We start from the raw sequence: 20401 nt of genomic DNA, 5'->3' as shown, positions 1-20401 counted from the left end.
CCTTCTGTGGAACCCCAAAAGAACTGCCTGCATCTAAGGAGTGTGGCCCCTGCATCATGGGGTCTCAACATGCATAATCGTCTTGGTAGTGACTGAATTCAGTGGTTGCGGGACTCAACATGGCCTGCTTCATCAATTGTGCTGCATCTCTCTCATGCGACACGCCAACTGCATGCTCATTGCGTGCCGTGTCAGATTCACAGGTTCCGCCACTCGAAAGTGAGGGCATACCCGTAGTAATGCCTCATTCTACCTCGTGTAGCAATGCTGAACTTGCATCTGTGTGGTGACCGGAATAGTCTGATGCGACCCGTATCACCGGACATTATGCCTCATTTCCAGGGAGGTACAGAATTTGCAGCTCTTCATTGTGTGTGACCGGAACTGTCCGGTGTGACTCGTCTCAACGCACACCAGATGTTGCGCTCATTTCCAGGGATGTGCGGAGGAGCAGATTTGTGTTCCGTCATGCTGGATTGTCTGGGTGCTACTCTGATCAAATTGTGTCTGACCGGGTGCCTCCTCCTTCCTAGAGGCTCCCATGCTTCATCCCCCATTGATCGATTGTTCCTTTTGTGCCCTCAGTGCGGCGGACCAACTGCCCTCTCATCACCCAGCCAGATCACCTTGTGTTGCCAGGTAGCACTGCCCGGATCGGGCCTGGGTAGTGTTAGTAATTGACTGGGCTAAGGAAAACTTCCAAGCACGATTGGAAGCGGGACAAGAGACTGTGTTACCCCCCACCCCTGTGCTTCGCAGAACTAGGCTGGTGTCAAAAGGCACAGTGCGGAATCCTTTGATTGAACGACTATCGCCTCAGCCCGTTTCTGCTCCACATAGCATGGGTGACCGTCCCAAGTAGTGGCCAAACCTCCATGTGTCGACAGCCGCCTAATTAGCCCTGCTGCCTGTCCCCACCTTCTTCTTAGGACCCTGACTAAGTGCGACTCCCATCGCGTTTGGCCTAGAATTAGGGGGTGAAGGTTTTCTTTATCTCTAGCCCAGGGGTGTAGGGTAGTTGGGGTTAGCTGAATGGTGTAGGAGGACTTGGGCCATGGGGTCTTCATGTGCATGATCAACTAATATGCTGAATATCAGTTGCACAACATTACGATACTGTCTGTCCGAGTGTGCGCCATATGGACCTGCCTGATATCCATGGCACCGCGCATCAGTGCTGAGTGAGTGTGGGAGTGACTGTCTGTTATTAACATGCTGATGACGGCCCCCATCCGTCATGCACTACGGCGCTCGTGTGCTGACGGCTGGGGGCCGTCATAAACCCGCCCACTCGCGATTCTGCTGCACAGGCGCAGAATCGCGGCAGCATGCAAGGGGTTAAATACATTATGTGGTGGAGTTGCTTTACAGTTGATTCCTTGCCAAAAAAATACTACGTTTGACAATTAGTTAAACCCATGTGGCCTTTGCCCACGGTGCTGTTTAAAAGTGTTAGAATGATCTGGGTGTACACATTTCTGATATCATTGTGATCTGGGGAGCACCCTATACCGGTGTGGTATTGAATTATAATAATTGCCAGGGTGGGCCTAATTCTGACAACGTTTTGCACCGCATGAGGGTGCTAGGAGGTAAAGCAGGATCTTTTCCAAGTGTGCATATTACTGATCTCATTTTAACACAGTTGGGCTTAGTACTGCCAGTGATATTTCCATATGTGGTTTGTGCCCAAATAACATGATGTACATGTTGCGTTAATTGATATGTGCTGAAGACAAACTTTATTTACATACACCACGTATGAAGTCTCTTTTGTGACACTCAGTGTATTTATTGTGTGAGAGTGCTGTACCAATGCTTTACACATTGCCTCTGTGATAAGCCTGACTGCTCAGTGCCAAGCTACCCAAGGGTGAGCGCAGGTTATACATTGAGTGTAATCACCCAGCCCTGACGGGAGTGGTTGATTCTGGCTAGGGCCTCGCCTCAGTCAAACAAAATGTGCCTGTAACAACAGCTTGTAAGTTTCTTTTTCTCCAAACAAGTACAATGGAAGCAGGTCTGCCCATAGCCGGAGGGCTAGTTTCACAAATCCCGTCTGCTCCTTTAGGGTGACACTGTGCTTTCCTTGTATAGAATTCAACGACTCCACAGTCCTCCAACCACAATGACCACTGCATTCCCAGTGCCATTCTGGGAGACGAATTAGTTCATTGTATCACGATTCAAAGGACATATGCCTCTAGACATCAAGCACTCTCTCAGCAGAAGGAACCAGAAGTTTCCAGCCAAAGTACCAAGGTGCAGTATGATACGAGGAAACTTCACAGAGAAACCGGTGACTTCAGTACCAAAGTTGCAGAATGCACCCAAACACATGATCCTGTGAACATTATAGCAAAATATGTAATTTCTGCTAGGGAGCAAGTTGTGAGTTTTAACAAACCTTACTGGGAAGTAGTCCCATATGTATTTCCAAACAGTCCAACTCTTGACCCATTTCGACCTTCTTCCACCTTTATTTGGTGTATTCCAGCCAAAAACCAGCAAAGCCAGCTATAGGGCAGCGATCATCCAGCAACTGGTGCAAAAGATGTAGATTAGTATTGCTTTATATCCAACACTCATCATGAGGAATGTTATTATGACTTATTGTAGCAATGAGACAATCGGCAGCTGCTTTTCTACTTCAGAGTTGGACAGCCAAGCAAAGGTGGGGGAACCCTGTACAGCAGAGCTGTTACCTCACAGGGCTTTCGATTAAGCTGCGATGAGGGTCTTCATGGTGAGGCCCTAGGTTGCCACAATGTAAGGATGCTCATTCAGGGGAGCAGGGTGTAACGCTGTTGCCACCGGAACAGCTTCTACCCTAAAAAAACAATGTATATTTCTACACACCTTGTTTATTTATTTATGTATTTATTTATTTTAAAGGTATTCTATAGCGCTGGCTAGACCCGAGGGTATCCGAGAGCTTTACAAGGACTGGGTGATAAAAAAGTTACAAAATAACAATTGAGTAAAGACATAAAAATACAAGACATTTATAACATTATAAACGTTGCAGATATTACATGTGGTCGTAATTAAAGAATACCATTGGGCAATAACAAGAATTGGATAATAAAACTAGTGAAGGATGGTTAGAGGTGAGAGGGTGGAAGGTGTGAAGGTGGGGGTGGAGCAGAGGAGGATGAGGGGAAAGGTGATAGAATGAAGGAGTAAGGGGTAACTACAAGAGAAAATAGAGGGGGGAGGTAGCTGAATATGTATGAATGAGAAGGGGGGTGAGACAGGCAATCAGTCGAGGGAACCTCATATAGTCAGGATTCGATTATAATGTATGTTGGGTGAACAGGATTAAGGCCCCCAGAATCTGTTGAGAAGATGCAGCTTAATGTCATTTTTGAAGCTGAGGTAAGAGGGGTTGCAACGTAGGTCTTTAGGGAGTGAGTTCCAGATGGTAGGCACATTACCGGAGAAAGAGCTTGACTGTGTAGATTTCTTGTTTAACAAGGGGGGGCAAGGATGAGGTCGTTGGTGCTCCTCATTGCTCTAGAGCAGCCAACTTTGTGGAGTTTATCAGAGAGATACAATGGGGTGTGTAAAGGCCCATTCTTGAGAGAGACGGAATTATACATTTCAGTTCTCTCCAACACATAAGAATGTACCATGGCTGGCTTGTGAACAGCGGCGTGCAAAAAAGGAAAAATATAATGATGATAACACAATGTTATTATCATTTTATTTTTCTGTGCTGAAGCCAATTTTGGGGCAGGGCGGGGCTTGGCTGTCGTCACAGCCAGCAGGGGGAGAAGTGATTGGTATAATTAAGTGCAAATGGCAGTCTGGCTGGCCGTCTTGGGCCGGCCAAACAGTCATGCACACCTAGCATGTTCTTCACCAGGCTGTACTGCGCAGCCTCAGTGGAGAATATGCACAGACTCCAACTCCCTGTCCAAGCGCCGAACCAGGCCGCTCAGACCAATCACAGCCTGCTGTCATGCTGGTGTAAGCAGTGTTGTGATTAGCTTAGGGCACCCTGTGTGCTTCCTGGTTCCGGGCATAGCAACGGAGGAGAGACTGCGGCCTTGCAGAGGTTTAAGTGAAATGTGTTTTTTTTAACCCCCTCCCCCGCCTTGCCACCCCCGTTCCGTACCAGACGCCACTGCTTGTGAACTGTATACAAGTAAGCATCAAGAATTCACTAAAATACTCCGTAACACACTGAACCATCATCCAGTAAACACCCCACTACTGAGTGGATTCAAAGAACTACTGTAGACCTAACAAGATGCTGTATTACTCAGTTATCACAATACTCAGATCCAGAGAAGGACAAACACATTCCAGTTCTTCCAATGGCACATACGTAACTTAATTTGATAAAGCTCTCCAACTAATTAAACCAAAAATAGTTTCTCAGGTCCATCCATGCCTGAAGTGCTGCTCCAGTCCAGATTTTGTGATTGATTTCTAGGATTTGCAATCTTGTTTATTCCATTTTTTTAAAGTACTACAAGTCCCAGAATTCAAAAAAGAAACCTGGACTAAAGCAACACATCATGCATGGGCCTAGGAAACTTGGCAGCTATTCAAACAACTATATCAACGGTTGTATGAACGAGGCACGCATGGCTAAACCAGGCATGCCTCTACCACGCAGCCCGAACCAGGAATGCATCTTAACCATGCATTCCTTTACCATGCATGCCTTTACCAAGCAATTTTGTAGTAAAGGCATGAATGGTAAAGGGGTGTGCGTGGCTAAGGTCGCCACTACTGCGCCCACCCTTCCCCCTGCCCTAAGCTACAAACCCTCTACCTGTCCCCCTGGCCTTGAGACCCAAATACTCCGACCCAGTGGCGTAACGAAAGTTTAAGGGGCCCCCTGCAATGTACCCGGAGGGGCCCCAGTTCCGGATTTATTACAGAGCACTCAGGCCTAAGTACTGTGCTGTGGGGGCCCCCTGTAGCTCAGTAGCCTGTGTTACGACCCTGCCCGACCCCCTCCCACCCCAGCGCTGTCCCTAACCCTTATTTATTTAAAGAGTTTTATATAGCGCTGGCTAGACCCGTAGGTATCAGAGCGCTTTATATAAGGTCAGCAAAGTTACAACAATAATAACAATTTTAAGTTGCATCAAAATATGAGACACAAAACGGGCGAGAAGGAGAGATCAGTAGAGAGGGAAGGGGGAGAGGGGGAGTGAGAGGGAGAGGAGGAGGAGGAGGAGGGAATAAGAGACAGACAGGTAGATAGAAGGGAGACAAGGCAAAAGCAGAATGGCGTGAATACAATGAGGGGGAGGGTGGGCGAGAAAGGGAGAAGGGGAGAAACTGTGCCCAAAGTCCGGCTGGGCAGGTGACTGTCAGGGGATGAACCAAGTCCGATCTCCTCATTAGCTGAACAGAGCAGCTCCACCGGGCGTCGGACACAATCCTCGGACTCCGCTGTCAGGAAAGAGGTCATGTGTCCTTAGGGAAAGACAGAGTAATGTGGGGGTGGGGGGGAGGGAGTACATGGTCCTAACATACACTACCCCAACCCCCTCCCACCATCCGTGCTGTCCCTAAAACTACCCTAACCCATTCAACAGCCCTGAGGTATTAAACCCTAACCCCCAATTTAAAAACTACAGTGACCACCCCCAGCCCGGAAAACTACCCCGAACCCCCCAGCCCTGAAAACAACACCCCCTCAGCCCAGCCCCACTTACCTCACCACGTCCTCTGGCTCTCTTCCTGGCTAGGTCTTCCTGCTTCCGCTCAGCAGCAGCAGACAGACCACGCACTGCCTTAACCAGGCATATGCATGGGTAAGGCACGCGTGGTTCGGCTTGCGCTGTTAGAACACGCATGGCTAAGCTGTGGCCTCCCGACTGATTCCCATATCAACGTACCACCAAACATATATACACATATATTAACCGTACCCCAACTACTGATGATCCTACTCCGGTATGTGAAGGAATCTGCAAAGCCAGGGCATGAAGGTATAGAATAAGGCACAGCGGAGAAGACAAACTAATGGCAATACAACACTATTAACTTACACAATTTAACTGTTGTTTCTGTACAGTCTCTGAGCCTTTAAGATTGTATTTGGTGTCAAACCCACTGATAAGGGAAACAGCCATTACAAGGCAACTTTCACAACGCACTACCATAACAACGGAACTTTTACAACGCAGGATCCATTACAACGCATGCCATTACAACGCAGATGCTATTACAACGCATGCCATTACAACGTTAGTATGGGTAAGGATTTAATTTAATTTTAACCCCTACACTATCCAACACTTACCCTACTATTACACCCCCTGGAGTTAGAATAGTAGTTTTAACCCCTACACTATCCAACACTTACCCTACTATTACACCCCCCTGGAGTTATAATAGTAATTTTAACCACTACACTATCCAACACTTACCCTACTATTACACCCCCTGGAGTTAGAATAGTAATTTTAACCCCTACACTATCCAACACTTACCCTACTATTACACCCCCCTGGAGTTAGAATAGTAATTTTAACCCCTACACTATACAACACTTACCCTACTATTACATCCCCCCTGGAGTTAGAATAGTAATTTTAACCACTACACTATCCAACACTTACCCTACTATTACACCCCCCTGGAGTTAGAATAGTAATTTTAACCCCTACACTATCCAACACTTACCCTACTATTACACCCCCCTGGAGTTAGAATAGTAATTTTAACCCCTACACTATACAACACTTACCCTACTATTACATCCCCCTGGAGTTAGAATAGTAATTTTAACCACTACACTATCCAACATTTACACTACTATTACATTCCCATTAATTAAAATAAAAAAATACTTACCCATTCTTACGTTGTAATAGCATGCGTTGTAATGGCATGCGTTGTAATGGATCCTTCGTTGTAAAAGTTGTGTTGTAATGGTATGCGTTGTGAATGTATGCGTTGTAACGTCATACATTCTCTGATAAGGCTCATTTAGTACATTCAGGCACAGGATGGAAACTAGGCGAGGATGGCTCATATTTTATCCTTCACCTGTAGATGGGAATGGGGTTTCGGAATTGAATATTAACACCTATCGTGGAGGGGCCCTTTTGTGTTTAACCCTGTTCAACCCTCTCTTCTTAAAGCGTGAGATGCATTTTCACCGTCGTGTTTTCCTGCATCCGCAACAAAAACTCAAGTGCAAAATACATAGACCGGGCGGAAACACAACACGCCTGAAACCCTCAATTGAATCAATGTTTCTTTAAAAACAAGTCAAACGAGCGGTGGGAAGATTTTACCTCTATACATTTGGGATTTAAAACCATTCAATGGATAAAGGCACGTGAGGCGAAAACAAACATCTCATTTTTCACAGTGGCTCACAGCAGGATAGGGACACTTGGGCAGAACAATGCTCACGCCGGAGGCGGAGGAAGTCACGGCACCTGTCAAATGACCCAAGGAACTGACTTGTGCTCCAGCCGCAACACACTGCCCGGCAAAGTACAGAGATTAAGGCGATCGCCAGACCCAAGTGTTGGAAAGAGTGCCCAGAGCAGCGGAAGGGCAGGATCGGAAGTGGACCCCTAAATTCATGTGCAAGTTACACACCCACTAACAAGAGATTGCTCAGGGTTTATCATTTGTTGGGCATCCTGGAATGCGGAATAACATACACATGATATTTGCTCATTCTTACGTTCACAAAAAGCTTTTCTGTGTCACTTGCTCATGTAATTTGCACCAGGGTTTACCTGCTGCAAATCAAGGGAGCAAACACCCGCGATTTGCACCTCCACTGTAATTCCGTTTTTGGACACCAACTGAAGTTTGGCACCCACTGGAATTTGCACCCTTTATTGACCCGATCGTGACTGGGCCAAAGTGAACAAGCCCCGCTCCCTTCCGTCAGCTGCCGTCGGCTGGGCTGCCCTGGCTGGAGTTGGTGCCGGCCAGCCTCACCTTCAAGTAGGGTGACAAACCTATGTGATAATCCCTTGCACAGATACCTTTTGTCCGTAATTTTGGGTATTTTTGAGAAGCGTCAATTACCCGATGGGGCCACCTCACACTCTTCCTCTGAGCACAAGAGTTGCCCCACCCCGCCCATTGTCATTCTGTCTGTGGCTGATGATTGTCACATACAGAATACAATGGGCCAGTCTGGGTTGTTACAGCATGTGGTGGGTCTCCTCCTGCCTTGGTCAAGGGGAGGGCAGGGCATTCTGGTTTAACAGTACATAAAGAAAAATGTTGCACCTCATGAAATGAAAGAAATGTACAAAATCCATTTCATGTATAGAAGTCAGCGAAAGAAGTTAAAAAGAAGGGGTTATGGGTCTTTCACAGTCTCATACTTTTAGAACTGAAGCAGTTTCAATGTTATATACAACGTAGCCATAGTTGCTGCTTTTTTATTTTATGCAACTAACAACAATTGACAAAGCCTATAATAGTCCTGGCTTGTTGTAGGTGTGATGTATTATATATCTGGCTACAATAACAGTAGTAGAAAACCAGTCGGGCAGCACACTATGCTAAGAACAGATGTTTAGCAAGCCTTTTTTAAGCCACGCCCTTATTTACATCAGACACGCCCTTTGGAAAGACCCCTACGTTTTTTCAACACACTTAAAGCCCTGGAAACAACACAGTGTCACAGTCCCCTCAGGTCCCAGCACTGGGCATCATGCTTGACTCATGACTTCCAAGTTTACCGATTGCCTATGTGCAGGGGCTTAGTGAACCCTCCCCGCCACAGCCTTGCTTTGGGGACAACAGCAAGGGTGAAGTTCTTGATGGGCCTCTTCCGTCTGCAACTACGCAGACAAAGGCTCAACTCATAATTAATGTGAAAACATGGGTGAGTAGGTAAGTGAAGGAATGGGAAATGGCTGTATGGATTAGTGAAGGGAAGAATGGATGAGTGAAAGGGTGAACGGATGGATAATGAGAACAGAGATGGATGGGTGAGTGAGTGGAAGGATGCATGAGAGAAAGGGGTAAATAAATAGATGTATAGGTAGAATGGTGGATGGATGGGTAAAAGGGTGGATGGATGGGTAAAAGGGTGGATGGATGGGTAAAAGGGTGGATGGATGGGTAAAAGGGTGGATGGATGGGTAGAAGGGTGGATGGATGGGTAGAAGGGTGGATGGATGGGTAGAAGGGTGGGTGGATGGGTTGATAGAAGGGTGGATGGGTTGATAGAAGGGTGGATGGATGGGTAAAAGGGTAAATAGAGGAGTGAAAGGGTGGATGATGGGCAAGTGAATGGGCGGATGGATTAGTGAAATGATGGATGGATTGATGAATTGATAAGTGAAAGGGTGCATGGATGGATAGATGAGTGAGATGGTGGATGTAAGGATGGGTGAGTGAAAGGGAGTGTAGATGGGCAAAAGGATGGATGGATGAGGGATAGGGTCAATGGATGGATTCATGAGTGGATGGATTATTGGGTGGATGGATGGGTGGTTGGATGGCTAAGTGAACGGGGGATGGAGAGAGAAAGGGAGGATGGATGGATGAGTGGAAGTATGGATGAATGATTGACAAGATGGATGAGTGTATGGATGAGTGAAAAGAAAGCGGTAAGGATGGATGAGTAAAAGAATGCATAGATGAGCGAAAGGGAGGGTGAAGAGCTGGAAGAAAGGATGGATGGATGAGTGAAATGGTTAATGGATGAGTGACTGGACAGATGAGTGGGTGAATGTATGGATGGATGAGTAAGTGAAAGGATGGCTGGATGGGTGACAGGGTGAATGGTTGAATGGCTGAGTGAATGGATGAAAGGATGGATGGAGGAATGAGTAAAAGGGTGGATGGAAGGATGGATGAGTGAAATAATGGCTGGAAGGATAGATGATGGAAAGGTTTGGAAATGACTGAATAGGTTTGGATATGGATGGGTACACAGATGGAAAGACAGAATGAATGGTGAAAGACTCAATAATGGATGAAAGAATGAATGGATGACACACCCCCGGGTGTGACTCAAACCGATACATGACGTCAGGTAGCAAGCACGGAACTCAGGCTTGAAATGCTCCTACTGCCTGCCAAAAAGCAGAAACTTATTTCTTGTACGGCACTGTGGTACAAGAGACGTTCCACTGTTGGGTCACTGGGCGCGCTGCTCTCAAGCCACCTGGAAACAGTGCAAGCAGCTCCCAACCGCCCAGAGGCTATGGGAGATGAAAGAGGGCACAGCTCTGTGCAGCCCTTCTGCAAGACAACATAACCTGCACTTGCAGACAACAGTACCTACGTGACTCGAGTCACTTCCACAACAAATGTTTTTTTCTTTTAAAATTTTGCACTCCTAAAAATATTGCGCCCGGGGCATCCACCCCTGTGGCCCCTCCCACGCTACGCCACTGCCTACCAGTATGGATGACATCTGACTCTTACACCTAGTGCACGCTGCTCCGCTCTACGCTGCTGCACTCTAGTCCATCCTACTCCACTAAACTCTAAGGCACTCCCCTCCACTCTACGCCAAATCATAACCCTCTACTCCACACTACAACGCTCTTCTCCACTCTGTCATTCCATACCACTCCACACCACTCTAAGACACATCACTCCACATTACTCCATGACACCCTATACCACTCCACTCAGAATTTCCCCAATATGTCTTTGCGACCAGACAGGTGCAATGTGTGGTCGATGCGACCTAAAAAAGCTCTAGGACATGGCCAGCGCTGGGCGCGTCATAGTGCTTTTTCTCTGGAGGACGGGAAAGAGAGGGAAAGCTACAACAATGCGTGTGGTGGGTGGTAGGGCAGTGGCAAGCAGCAACGCGGGTGGGGACATAGCACGCAACAGGAAGGGAGGGCAGCGGGACAGTGCAAGCAGCAACACAGGAGGGGCAGGAAGACAGGGCAAACAACAAAGCAGGAAGTGAGGGGCAAGCAACAAAGCAGGAGGGGTCGAAGGGACATGGGCAAGCAACAAAAAGGGAGGGACTCGGCATACTAAATAAAAAAGTATGTCTTGAAGCGCGAGGAGTGGTAGGACAGACACTGTTCAAGGAAGCAGTATCCATGCTCCAGGCGAGGGATAAACAAACTAAGAGGAAGTGAAGCTGCCATGCGCTGACCAAAGAGAAGCAAGGAAATTTGAGTGGCAATAAAGCCAACCAATGGTAAGCAATGGGAAGGCTCTAAGCCCCTCTTAACTAAACAAAATATCATACAAGCAACAGCACATGCGCTGTCTCAGACGAGACCTAAAAACTCCTTAACCCATCACTAACGTGAATATTTTTGTTTCTTTTGGTAATGCAAATGGTACCTTTAACTTGCATTGTAATCGTCTGTTGGTTTCATGTGTATGAGTTCACTAAGACACACACGGTACCCATTTGACGTGGTGTGCTATGCAAAAAAAACATAAATTGAAGCCTTACAAAAGAGGTCTGTCAGAGATAGCTACTTAGGGCATGTTTTAGTTCTATCTCGTTCCCAGGTGGCTACTGTTTAAGAAATGTGGCAAGGGTCAGAGCTGCCAAATTTGGAACTGGGGAACCAGGTTCGAGTCTAAGCGTGGGCACAACATCCTGTGCAAATCACCGAATCTCCAGTGCCTACCAACAAAATATATATATATCCTTGTGCAAGTTAACTGGTGCTCATGTAAAGCTCCCCACTACGTTCGAGTCGAGTTAGCGCTATATAAAAATGCAAAAAAACAGAAGAGCAAATTAAGGATGTTGTTAGCAATAAAAATAAGAATAATGATCCCACCAAGAATACCGCATTAATCCCAGACCTACAGGGGTCGGAATTAAAATAATAGGCGTTAATCCCTTAGGTTGAATCGGTTTTAGGATTCAAACCTGCAGGAAACTAACACACGCATAACCCACTGAGCTATCTTATTTGCTTCCCACTAGCGGTGTCCAGAACTCGCTGAAGAATGTTAAGGTAGAAATACCCACAGCAGCTGGACAGGCTGTGAAATGCGAAGGAGTGAATCTTTTTGTGGGAGGGCGGTTAGAGGTTTTGGCGCCTGGTACATGCAGCTTCACAATGTGAATCGTGCGCTTGGCTACACGTGGTTTTGTTTACTGCCTTATCGGTGACCTCTGACCCCATCCCTTTAGAGTATCCACCAGTGCCAGGAGCCCGGGCCAAGATTCTGCCTCACAGCAACAATAAATGTGATTTTTGGTTCATCGATCATGCTAGTTTATCACAGTTCTTAGAACCAGAAGGGCTAAAGGCCGCAGCAAGGGCCGGACGGGGCTAGGGTAGGATGTGACGCTGGAGGCTGTTGTTGAGAAGGTCCCTGAAAGAAAATGTTCAAGTGGAACATAAACTGAGCCTCTGCCTTAGAAGCAGACCCCTAGAGAGAAACGTGACACCTTTAAATTAGAAATGCTCCGACCCAATTACATGTTCCCTCAATCCTAGCTAGGAATAACAGGAAGAAGACAATGGAAACCGAGATTTTGTGGTAAGTGCCCACTTTAGGCCGGCATCTCAAGTCTCACTGAATGACAATGAATCTCACACAACAGAACACGTTTTCGCCAATTAGGTGGCAGTGCCACGGGCTTGAACACAGCCTCATTCATTAAGTTGCAGTCTCTCCCTCCCTCCACCTGGTGCCGTTACTCGCCGGGCCTGCCTCACTCCTTGGGGCATTAGCATATTCACTATACTGAGTGATTTGCATTGGAGCACCTGATCACTCAGTCAGGTGCGGCTATCACATCCTGAAGCACAGTGTCACTCACTGGGGGGCAGTAAGGCTCGCTGGACCACAGACACCCTCCTGGCCAGCCTTGGTCTCTGCATGTATGTAGTGTGTATAGGTACTTGTACAGCAAACGCCTAGTTGAAGCAGGGCTCTAGTCCTAAAAAAAGAGGTGGAGGGGGCTCGGGGGACTCACCAAGTTAGGCAGAATGGCACATCACAGTGCCTGACATCACAGGAAGTGACATCACCACGTGTGACATCACAGACCGTGACATCGCATGTAGCATCACAAGAAGTGACATCCGATCTAAAGACCGTACATATGTTTAGGCGGTCTATTGAGTACATTTGAGCACATTACAATATTTAGCAAATTAGATTTTGCATTAGGGGTTGTGCCAAAATACTGACGCAAGCCAGACGCAAAATTTGGACCTCAACTTATACATTTACATTTTTTAAACCCTACCACAAAGAATGGGCAGCAAGGGGAAACATGGCAGCAAATCTGTTCTGATTAATTGGTTGCAATGTCTGTATTTTAAAATATCTTATGGGGTTAAGGCACCTGCTGCAGGGATCTTTGTGTTCACAGTAAATCTCAGGGAACAAAAATAATAATGGTATGATAACTCTGAAGGATAGCGTATTTGCTGGAGAGATCTGCGTTTTGCCTAGTCCTAGTTTTGAATCAAAGTCACATAGAGGGTTAATATTTCTCTTGCAAACCACATTATGTAACACGCAGATGACAGATTTTTTTATGAAAATGGGTAAGTGGGTTAATGCCTTTAAAACAGAGTTCCTTTTGATACTTGCAGTTTATAGATTGTAATCCTTCTAATATAGCACAGTGAGGTATGAAAGACATGTGGCTCATACACCTTGTAACCCTCACTTTCTTATGTAACACATCCTTTCTACTGATGTTCACATATATGATTTACTGTCAATGTATAATCTGTACGTGTGATGTTCAGCGCTCTGACACCCTGCAGTTGGATAAGCAGGGCTAAAGACCTATAAAAGAAATAAAACAAAATAGTGGTATTTAAATTATTTGTGTAAATACCGGGGCGACCAACACATCTGACATTTTTGCAGCGCACGCATATCTCTTATGGATGTATGACATTACAACGCATGCTTTTACCACGCATGCTTTTACATCGCAAGTTTTACAACGCATGCCTTTACAACGCATAGCGCTTTGGGGTGCTGGATAGTGAATAGTTTAATTTACTATTCCAACTCTAGTCCCCGTTGATAGTAGGGAAGGTGTTGGATAGTAAATTAAATCTATTCCCTATCCTAGAGCGCCCCCCCAGCGCAATGCGTTGTAATGGTTTGCGTTGTAAAAGTTGCGATGTAAAAGCATTGCGTGGTAAAAGTTGCGTTGTAAAGGATGTTTCCCATCTCTTATATAAAGGGAATGAACAAAGTCAGCCTTTCTTGAGTACCTGTGAAGTGATAAGATGTGAGCCTTTGTTTCCCCTCCAATGCATTTAGGTGTGAGGCTTCCCAAAGCTCCCAGCCAGGATACGCCAACAAAAAGAGGCTTAATGGCCCCTTAAGTCTGGCCAGGATACTCCAACAAAAGATGGCCTGATGGCTCCTTAACTCCTGCTTTTGTTATGGGTGAAGATGGAATCTGATCAGCCCCTTCTTCACCTGCCCACTGCTGCTTGAAACAAAAGCAGACACCGTGCAGGTGCTGCTGAAAGTGTCCGGGTGTCAGAAAATAATACAAGGACAATGTAACAAGAAGATCTGTAAGAGTAGTATTGATTGATGATGGTTTATTAATGGATTTCAGGTTAAATCATGTAATCATTCAAGTATCATCTAAGGATCATATAAGTATATTCAAGTCTCTTCTAAGCTCCACCAGGAGCAGCTCTCTTGCTGCTCAGCCTCTCTTCCAACTGTCATCCATCCACCAGGCACACCACACATTCCATATTACCTCACACACTCAACATTCCACCATTCACCCAGATAGGCTGAGCAGCAAGACAGGATAATAAGAAAGGCACGTGGCATCCAAACCAGGATTCCACAGACAAGCTCAGCATGTCTGTGAATTCCGGGAGCAGCAGCAAAGGAGCGTGGCACTCCTCTGAAAATGGCCAGCTTTGCAGCAGGGTAGACAGTGTCCATCCATGTCTTCCTTCGACTCGAGCCCTGAGTTGGAGGCTATATAGACTTCGATAGTCTTATACCTGGGAAATATATATATTTTCTATTAAAATATTGTCTTCTGGTGTGGGAAGGGGGAGGGGGAGGTCAGGGACTACCACACTCTAGAGGAGTGTCCTTCAATGGCTTCGGTGCCAAGATGTTGCACACCGACTGACCTGTGGACAAATGTCTGTGGCAGAATAACCAGATTTGAGGGACAGTCCTGATTTTTCGCCATCTGTTCTAGCAGATTTCAGGAGATCTGGTACTTGTTCACAGAAGCAGCCAGCTGAATAAAGAGGCAATGTTCCAACTTACATCATATCAAGACCTCCAGTACTGGCTTTAAAAATGTTCTATATCTGGCTTCTTTCTATTCTTCTCCGCCCTTCCTGCACCCCGACCAACCTCTTATCTCCTTACCTTAGTCATTCAGGCTACCTTTCCAACAGGTACGCGAGAGTGCGTACATGGGAGCTGGGGAACTACAGAAAGTAAACCGTCTGCTGATCACCATGAAAGCAAGGTGATTGGGCGCTGGGAGGATGCTAGCATTTCATCTCATTTGAGAAGGAAAAATGACGCAAGAGTTGATGACACAATGGGTTCTTGGAGGAGTGTTGGGGATTTGTTGTTGACTAGCTACTGTTTTTCATGGACTAGCTCAACTTTCCAGTGGTTGAAGGTCAGGTTTAAGCAAGAGATTGTCTCCAAAGTGAATGGAGGAGTGAGTGCTTGTGGAACCTGCCCGTGGGTCACCTTGCAGGGCTGTCCTGCCAGACAGGGCATGTGTGGCAAGGACTTGACATCATCCCATAAGGGATGGACTTCCAAGCTGCAGGAATTCTGTAGGCCTCGGTGAGCCACCAATGGGATGATTTACAAAGCCTCTTTTGACGAACCAGCCAATCGCTGTAAGGCACATGTAGGTACAGATAATGAGGAGCTGCCAGCGCCACGGCTTCTTGGTGGGCCGTAAGTGGATGATGTGCAGCAAGGCCCCGCTACATGATATAAACGCAGTGGGTGAGTTACAAACAATGCATGGGGAAGAGCTTAGATTCCTAAAAGGATTTCTTTCCTTCTGACACTGGTCATCAGCTATTGCCAGAGCCTTTGTATTTCCCAACCAGGAAGCACGGGCACCTCCTAAAACTTAGCCTAAGGGGAAATCATGCACACCTGGTTGTAAGACTAGTTCTTGCATCGCTGTTTATTGAGATACCTCCTCAGAGTAGGAGTGAGACACTTCTGGGAGCTACTGAGAAATCAGGGAGGTGCCTCACCCATGATGGGGTGGAAGCAGAGAGGTTACATCAATACTTTGTGTGTGCTACCACAATAACTGCAAAAACAACAGTTGATGGACAGAATGCAGAACAATGTAATACATTCACCCCAGTACAGAGATCTGGGCCGAGATCCATCGGTTTTTTGCTCACCATGCCATTACAGTTTGAACCCAGCCATATGCAAATCAGTCTTGACCCTGTGCCCCATGGGAACAGTCCAGCCCGAACTGCCAAGCCAGGTCCTCCCTGGACTGGAAACAAGCATCGTAGGACCGGTTTCGGGCTTTCAGCCCTCATCAGCCACGATAGCTTGATTCCAGTGGCATGGAGAGCACGGGACTCACGTCTGAGCATACCCGTTTCACTCGGGGTGACAAATGTAAAAACAACAGTTGATGGACAGAATGCAGAACAATGTCATACGTTCACCCCAGTACAGTTTGGCAGTTCGGGCTGAACTGTTCCCATGAGGCACAGGGTCAAGACTGATTTGCACATGGCCATGTCTGAACTGGGGTGGCTTGGTGAGCAAAATAAGGATGGATTAAACCCAGATCTGTGACTGGGGGTGAATGTTTTGCCATTGTGCAACATTCCGTCCATCATCTTGTGTAGTTTGTGAATTCCACAATATACACAGAAAATTCACTCTCAACATTATAAATAAAGTTGCCAATATGTGCAGAAAAACATGAACACAATAGAATCTTAGGACTTTCGGTTCCAATTGATTACTCAGTCCAGGGTATGCAGATCTAGAACATCATACATACAAGCAAGTGCTATGAGGGTGTTGGCCAAGAGGCGGATACCGATGGCTGGAAGTTTGCGAGTGGGCGAATGGTGGGACTTGGACGAAGGATGTTACCCTGGGCTAGGGCTGAGGAGCAAGCTTTGATTAGGGAGGAAGCCCGTGGGGTGAGGCAACGTCCGATAACTAGCCTGTGGACAGAGATCCTGGTTACCTGGGAACACCCGGTGGGAGAGTCTGAAGGGGAGGCTGAGAGAACAGAGAGACCAGAGGGACCAGCTGAAGGAGATGGAAGGGTCTCCCAGGGAGACAAACTTGCGGGGGAAGATGGGCACTGAGTGGGGTGGTGGGATGGATTGCTACTGCCTTCCCCATCCTGAACTGGAAAGTGGGTGGTTGCGGAGGGGCTGTCATCTTCCCCAGGCCCCGATTTCATGCTTACATTGCGGCTTCATGATTCCGTTGTGTGTGTGTGTGTGTGTGTGTGTAAGGGGGGGGTCCCCTGCAAGCTGCGAGGTAACCACTGGGTCATACACCCCCCACGGTCACTGTACCAGAGTTTCTCATTATTCTGCTCGACTCAGCAGACACGAGTGATCCCTACACTGATTTGACGGTTACATCCCTTTCTCCTACTTGGCTTTTTCCTTTTCCCACCCTGCCTTCTGTTTGGAGTATTTTAAAACACTTGATGTTGTACAGTTATCTGTAAAGCACCCCTTCCCCTTTTCTATTTCTTTCATAATGTGTATATTTTTGTTTTCAGCAGGGGCCTGGATTGGGTGATACAGATTGCTAACCCTCTGTATATTTTTATATGAAGCCTTTATGGATAAATCGCCAGCTGTGACCCACTCGAATATTATAGAATCAACACATGTCCAGACTGTTGTTATTCGTGTGTACAAAAGCTTGCACCTTAGGGTGTTGTTTCTCTTAAATGAAAATAAACATATGTTAAAAAAAAAGAAAGTGCTACGAAAGATCAGCATAAGGAGCATGGTGATACTGGATGCATTAGGTTCAACAATGCATGAAGAAGATGCACACCATGACATACTTCATGTGAAGGTGACACCTTGGGAAATGGCCTTGTTTGGCTCAATGTAGGCACTAACAGCACTTACAATCAAACTGAGTGATTGGGAAGGCAGAAAAGGAATCCGGCACTTCTCACCAGTACTCTCGATCAGCTCCAAAGGCATATGGGAAAGTCATGAAGAAAAATTGCAGCCACCCCATGGGTAGAAATATCGAACACTTGCTGCATTCCTGGTTTCCGTTGCATTCCATATCTTTGGAACAATCGTCAAACAAGCATTTACAATGCAATGGTCTCGGCATTATTAAAGGTAGAGCTATTGGCATTGCTCATGACATTTATTTTTTATTTTTAAATCATAAATAAATAGCATTGTCATTTACATTGCCAATTGCTTAATCGTTACTCGACCTAAAAAGAGCTGCAATATCGCTAGCTGTTGAGCCATGACTTTCGCGTCTTGGGTACAGATTTGTTTTCAAACTATTCCTACATAGATGTGGGAGTCCAACAATTTTGTGGCTGCTTCTCAACGGAGTCCCTGGTAACAGCATGGAAAGCCGCATTCTCTGTTTAAAATGCACGGTGCTACTATAAAATCAAAGGTTGAGTCTACAGAATGCGAGTGGTGCTCTTCCTGGGACCTGGCTGCAATTGCATTTTATACGGGAAAATCCTGCATTCACAAGTCAGTTCTTCAGCTCTTCATGTTGCCCTTATCCTTCTACACTGACTATGTCAGCTGCCAGCTTACTTTAGGAAACGTTTGCAATTACCTGTATGCTGCCCTCTCCAGTAACACTTGCTTCTGGTCATCCTCCTTTTTGGAGCTTTGCTTCAAGCTTTCAGAGTTCTTTGAAACCAAGGTTGCTACATTAGGCAACAGATTCAGCAAAGCATTTTTAACATGTGGGATATGTTCTACCTTCTGATGGTAGTTGCTCTTTATAGTCTTTCTGTCTTTTATTTTACCAGATTTCATCCTCAGGACTTAAACCTGGCTAATCTTTAATCCACTGTCCAGAAAATATCTTTACGTTTTTGTACTTTGGCTTTCTCCTGTTGTTTCTCTGATTCTTAATCTTTCACTTATTTTATTGGGTGGTCCCTTCATCTTCGAAGTGCTGTGAATTCTCATCTGCTGTAAAAATCTACATTAGATAACAGAATGTTTTGGAATTTATTCCGTTCCTTTTTCCCATCTCAGCAAAGCTGATCACTTATTGTCTCACTTCAATGTCACAATTATGTATCTCAACTTTTAAAAAGAACAATTATTCTGCTTTTTTCTACCAATCAGGGGCCCTAAATTTACCTCTAGGTTAAGGGAGTTAAATGCATGTTATTCTGTCATACGGACATTGTCATAGTCAGACATATTTGGCATGATGAAATAGAAGTTGTTGCTGAATGGTAATGACACGTGTCAGAATGGCTATATTGCATTCTCCATTTCCTATAAGCACCTCTTATCCATACCCCCAGGTAACCATAGCTCACTACCTCGCTACAGGCAAATGAAGTCCACAAGCCTCTGTCAGCACATTGGGTCCGCTGCCGCCTGCAAGTATCACATGTGACATTCACTGTTAACACTCAGTGGTTCACACTCCCTGTCTGTTTCCATCTTACTTTGAATACGGCTTCAGAAATCAGACATCTTCTGACAGCGGATCCTCTCCCCTTACAACTTGCGGGGGGAGGGGGACGGGACTCGCGGGGGGACGGGACTCGCGCGGGGGTTAAAAAATACATTAAAAAAAATAAGAAAACTTACCTGACTGCCCGTGTCCGCGCCAGAGCAGAGGAAGCGGCTCTGGTGTGGGTGGAAAAGCGGCAGGAGCCGATAGCCTCTGAATCAGCACAGCGTGTGTGCAAGGAAGCGGCAGGAGCAATTTGCTTCTCCTTGCATCGCGTGTGGGCGGAAAAGACTGCAGCTGGGCTCCGAGGCGCTGGGCGGAAGCCCCATCCGCCGGAGCATGTGCGCTGCATCACCGTACTCGGCACCGGCTGGGCAACAATGGCGGCCACAAAGCTTACGAAAATTTCGGATTCGGGGGCGTGTTTTGCTGTCCTGAGTGACGGACGATGTCACGAGCTAAAGAACAGCAAAACTTACGCCCCCGAATCCGAAAAAGACGGGGCTTGTTTGGAGTGACTCCCTTCTCTTCCAATGGCTGGGCTCCGTTTAGGAAGCCAGCCAATGGAAGCGAACGGAGCTGAGAGGCGGGTCTAAACTGCCCTACTATACAACATAAAATCTCCAGCTTATAGGTCCCTCGACCTAAAAAGTGTGGCTACTCAGGGATGAATGGCAAATCCTCAGGTCAATAAAACAGGCCATCTTAAAGAAGCAGAGTAGAAATAGGATTGAATTCCACATGGATTATGTCTGTCTGGAGTGGCATGCTGGCAAGATAACACAAACATGATGCACAGGGACACGGC

At 46.4% G+C, this 20401-nt stretch overlaps 1 protein-coding gene and 1 pseudogene across 1 annotated transcript in view; both read right to left on the bottom strand.

Moving 5' to 3' along the window:
• CCDC12 (coiled-coil domain containing 12) overlaps nucleotides 1-20401 on the bottom strand; it is a 303076-nt gene that overhangs the window by 182774 nt on the left and 99901 nt on the right. The window lies entirely within an intron of this gene.
• On the bottom strand, nucleotides 1952-18935 carry LOC144785231 (diacylglycerol O-acyltransferase 2 pseudogene; annotated as a pseudogene).

Source organism: Lissotriton helveticus, chromosome 10, assembly GCF_964261635.1.
Source record: "Lissotriton helveticus chromosome 10, aLisHel1.1, whole genome shotgun sequence".
Lineage (NCBI taxonomy): Eukaryota > Metazoa > Chordata > Amphibia > Caudata > Salamandridae > Lissotriton > Lissotriton helveticus.
Note: the sequence above shows the minus strand (reverse complement) of the source record. Positions and strands in the feature narration are given on the sequence as shown.